Source organism: Phyllostomus hastatus, unplaced genomic scaffold (genome assembly GCF_019186645.2).
Source record: "Phyllostomus hastatus isolate PE091 unplaced genomic scaffold, TTU_PhHast_1.1 phas_contig_86, whole genome shotgun sequence".
In the NCBI taxonomy this organism is placed as follows: Eukaryota; Metazoa; Chordata; class Mammalia; order Chiroptera; family Phyllostomidae; genus Phyllostomus; species Phyllostomus hastatus.
Window position 1 is genome coordinate 49,767,637 of NW_025333977.1, and position 5,190 is coordinate 49,772,826.

The following is a 5,190-nucleotide window of genomic DNA, read 5'->3' on the forward strand; positions in this document are numbered from 1 at the left end:
CTGAGGTTTGCTCCCAAAGTGAGCTAGTGGCTTAGTCTTCCTGGCTGGCAGCTCCGGAGCAATGCTCCGAGAGGAGACCTGGAGGCACTCCCACCACTTCAGAGACTAACGGGTTCCCTTATTTTAACTGTTGTTACTGAAACAAAAGGCAATTAAAAGGAGGTTTTTAATTGCCTTTCTACTCTCTCAGCAGCGTGCTTTGATTCTCCTTAACGCTGTCATTTAAATATAACTATTATATCACTCCATTTTACCCCCAGGTCCCAGAAGTTTGTCCTCTATTTGTCTTTTTACAAATCTGCCATAGGTGAAGCAATAAGGATCTCAACCCACTGAAAAATCTTTACTCAGAGTGTGTCTTTTTCCCCCCGGCATCAGTCGCTGAAAAAAAGTGACTTTGCCCTATTTTCTTTAACCCTTCTCCCTCCTCGGTGCTTCCCCCACCCCTACCGACCCTCACTCTCCCATCCCACCTAGCAGCACGCTTTCTGCTTTCCTACTCCAAGCCCCTCACAGATCCGCCTGTCCCTTTCCCGGGAAAGGATCGGCGGAGCCGCTCACCTCTGCCCAGGTAACCAATGGGCTCCCGCTGCCCTGCAGTGTCCGCAGCTCAGCCCAGCCGCCAGGGTCTCAGGTCGCAGGGCTCTTCCAGAGCGGAGGGAAAGAAGGCGGGGCTGGAGTGGGGTGACGTTGACTTGTGTGTCTGGGGACACGGCTGGGGCTCGCAGCACAGGGATGAGTAATAAGGGACCCTCAAGTTCTTTATTTCTGAGTGCGCGCGATTCACCCCTTTGCCTCTGCCGCTTTTCCATCTTGGTTACCAATGCCCAGGATTTTTCCAGGTGTGACCTGGCTGGTGGGCGGGGCAGTTTCAGGGGTGTGGTGTCCACACCCACATCGTCCCCCTCCATCTCATGACTGTAGGGGCATTTGGGTTAAGGGTTGCTTTAATCACCACCGGTTGTCTTCAGTTCTGTGTCTCCTCGAAGTTTTTTATTGAACTTACTGGGGTGACTTTGGTTAATAAAATTATATGTTTCCGGTGTCCAGTTCTATAATACATCATCTGTATGTTATATTGTGTGATCACCACCCCAAATCGAGTCTCCTTCCATCACCATATATCCACCTTTACTCTTCTTAACCTCCCTCCACCCCCTTTCTCTCTGGTAATCACCATACTGTATTCTGTGAGTTCTATTTTGCATAATCCCTTCACATTTTTCACCCAGCCCCACCCCCCTCCTCTGATAGCTGTCAGTCCACTCTCTGTATCTGTGAGTCTGTTTCTATTTTGTTTGTTAGTTTTTGTTCATTAGATTCTACATATAAAAGTAAGATCATATGGTATTTGTCTTCCTCTGACTGACTGGTTTCACTTAGCATGATATTCTCCAGGTCTACTGCTGTTGCAAAAGGTAAGGCTTCTTCTTCTTCTTTTTCTTTTTCTTTTTTTTTTACAGCCAACTAATACTCCATTGAGTAAATGCACCATAGCTTTTTATCCACTCATCTAGTGATGGGCACTTGAGCTGCTTCCAGATCTTGGCTATTGTGAATAACACTGCAGTGAACACATAGTGCATATATTCTTTTGAATTAGTGTCTTGGGTTTCTTTGGATAAATCACAGAAGTGAAATAGCTGGTCATAAGGCGGTGCCATTTTTAATTTTTTGAAATAACTCCATACTGCTTTCCACAGTGGCTGCACAAATCTTCATTCCCACCAACAGTGCACAAGGGTTCCCTTTCCTCCATGTGCTTGCCAGCACTTGTTGTTTGTTGATGTTACTGACGATAGCCATTCTGACAGGTGTGGGGTGTATCTCATTGTGGCTTTAATTTTCATTTCTCTGATGATTAATGACATTGAGAATCTTTTCATATGTCTATTGACCAGCTGTATGTCTTCTTTGGAGAAACATCTATTCAGGTCCTTTGCCCATTTTTTAATTGGGTTGTCTGGGGTGTGTGTGTGTGTGTGTGTGTGTTGAGTTTTGTAAGTTCTTTATAACTTTCCTGAAGTTCTTTCTGAAGGACAGAGTTAGCCATGAACACCTGTGATACCTGCAGTTTGGCTATTCTGTTTGGCTCTAGAGAAACCTCTCTTGTAAAAGGGAATATCAGAGAAATGCATGTAAGTGCTATTGTCTGTTTGGGTTGCTTTTCCCTCCCTCATCTCCACCCCCACTGTCCGTGAAGATAGCCCAATGTCCAGAATCACCTGTAGCCACTCAGTCCTCATGCAACTGTAGACGGGGCTCCCCATGTTGTGACTCCTAATGCTGAACTAATAGAAATAAAATGACCTTTCACTTCCTCTAGTTACACTGCATTTAAGCTTTTGGTGAGAATTTGGAATGAATGTCTTAGGGCAGTGATTCTCAAGGTGTGATCTGGAACCAGCAGCAATAGCATCACCCTAGACTTTGTTCAAAATACAAATTCTCTGGCTCCATCCCAGACCCTCTGAATCAGAAATTGCAGAGATGGGTTTAGGGGTCAGTGCATTAACAAGCCTTCTGTATAATACCCGTACAGCTACATTTTGAGAATTACTGGTTAGAGAAATAACTTCTTATCATGAAAAGAGCTTATGTTTATTGAGGCTTTACTCTGTGCAATACTATTACAAGCATTTCAAAGAAGCAAGCTCCAGTGATGCAATCAGTTAGTGCATGGTACTTACACAGCATTTCACAAATACCAACTCATTTCAGTCTTACAACACCACCAAAGACCTAAAAGGAGAATATTCATGTCATTTCCATTTCATAGGGGAGGCACATAACAATAAGTGACTCACCCCAGGTCACTGGAGCTTATAGGTAAAGAAGCCAAGAGGATTCATAACCAGGAAGTTCAGCACAACAACCCGACCATTTTGCCACCAACCTGTGGCTGCCTCACTGAGCTGTACCCTGGGAATGTCCCAGCTCCATTTCAGCTCCAGTGGCTGGGCATGCAAAGGATTTAGAGCTGGTAATAAGTAAGTTGGTTACCAGAATAGAATCAGGGGCTCCCCGTTATAAGTAACTCTAGAAGCATATGTGATAAGAACATGTTCTTTAGCTCTGCAGAACTGACATGGATTTAAGTCAAAAACTTACATGTGACATCCCAACCTGGATGCTTGCTTTGGAAATATGACATATTGTGGGTCCTTGGTATCCAGTATTTCTTTCAAAGCTCTTGGCAAACAACTTCATGGCTTCATATTCTTTAGTCAATTTCTAACCGAGGCCTGGACCTCAGACTCCTGCTAGAATGAGCTATGGGAAAAAGAACGTGATTATGGCATACTCCTCAGTTTCCCAGGATTGTTACCTGGGGTCACTTTTGTTTTGCTGTCAGTTTTAAAAAGAACTCGTGTTAGGAATGTTTGTTTGTTTTAAGATATTTGATGTGAAGAATTTCTACAACTGCTTTGTCTGAGAGTTCTCCATGTATTTTTATATTAATCTGCCAGAATTACCAGAAATTTAAAAGGGAATTTGTGACTAATTCTAGTTCAGTTTGTTCTATTTAATAATAATAACATCTATAATTGCTTTTATAGCTAGCACATGTATGTGCCAAAGGTTTAATATGTGTTGTTTAATTCTCAGAAATATTCTTGTGAGGAAGGTGCTAAAATTATACCCATTTTTCAGGTGAGATCACTGAGGATAAAGGATGTTAAATGATTCAGAGAGAAAAATACAATACTGAATTAATTTAAAAATGTAAAGTCTCTGCCCTTAAGTCCTACATTTCCCAGCTTCTGTTTACCTTTACACTGTTGTAAAATTTGAAGGGTCTATAGCAAATCAAAGATTAGAGTATGACCATTTCCTTTACTAGCCTTACTTAATAATGCAATTTGTGTCTGCAGATTCTTGTGGTTTACAAATCGCTTTCATGTTTGAATGTGGCCTTATTTAGTGTTTATAAGAAATATGTCAAATTCAATAGGTATAACTATTTTAAGCAGAAAGCGGTTGAGGTCGATGAGCCCTGGGATTTGTCAAGACCTCCTGGCTGGCCGTGGCTATTGGGAGTCAATCTTAACTCCTGAGCAGGACTCCATTCATTCACCTGCACTTTGAGCATGCTTTGTCCTTTTCATTACCTCTCACTATCATTTTCCTAACAGTTTTCTTTAAATCACTCTTTTCTCCATTTTACTAAGTCTTTTCTAAACAAAAACATCAGTAAAATCACAGGTTTGATATTTTCCTAGTGAACATGACAATAAGTATATATCCCCTTTACCTTTTACATCACCTGTGGGAATTTACTTCCTCCCTCATCTCTATGTCATTGCCATCGATATTATCCTTTCTGACATTTACATACCTCTTACCCCTCATCTTTACCACATCAACCATGCCACTGTTCATCTCGCCCCCAAATCAGAGCATTGAACACCAAGAAACCAAACTCAAGCATTGACAAATCATATTATCACCTGGCAATCATAGCAAACCATGGATTTTAAAACTCACTCACATGAATATTAACTGATAAACGGATGCCAAAATTGTTACATATCTTTTAAAATCAGATACAATCATTACTAGCTCCCAGCCCCATGATTTTCATACCAAATTGATCAATTAACAAAATAATCAAGTCCCACTTAGTGATTCCAACTGCTGTGAAGTAAACCTGAAATTCTGGCCACCCCTTTAACAAAGTTACAGCCTACTAGGGCAAGTGATGAATGCCCTGAAGAGAATACTGCAGAGAATGGAGGTGGAAAGAAATCAGTCACTATCAGCCCTCCTGCAATATAATTGCATCTCAGCCAACCAAAGTCAAACTGCAGGGCTGAAGGCACTTATATGTCAATAAACAATTAGCATTCCAAACCTCTAGCCCTTTATTCACTCACACCATGTATGGGCACAATTTTGGAAGACTTAGAGACAATTTGAAGCCAATGCATAGTCTTCTTGTGAGTCCATGACTCCAGATCACGGGAACTAGAAACCCTACTGAGGAGCCAATAGCCTAGTCTCGCTTCAAGATGACAAATTAAGTAGTTGGTATGAAGATAAAGAAAGATGTTAGAAATAAAAAGACAATTAGCAACCAGAACTTTCAAAATGTATTTAGGAAATAAAAGAGGAATAATGGACATAGCTTACATTTCTGGTTGATGACTTCCAGGGATCCTGGGAAAACCAGGGCTGGAGCAAATGAAA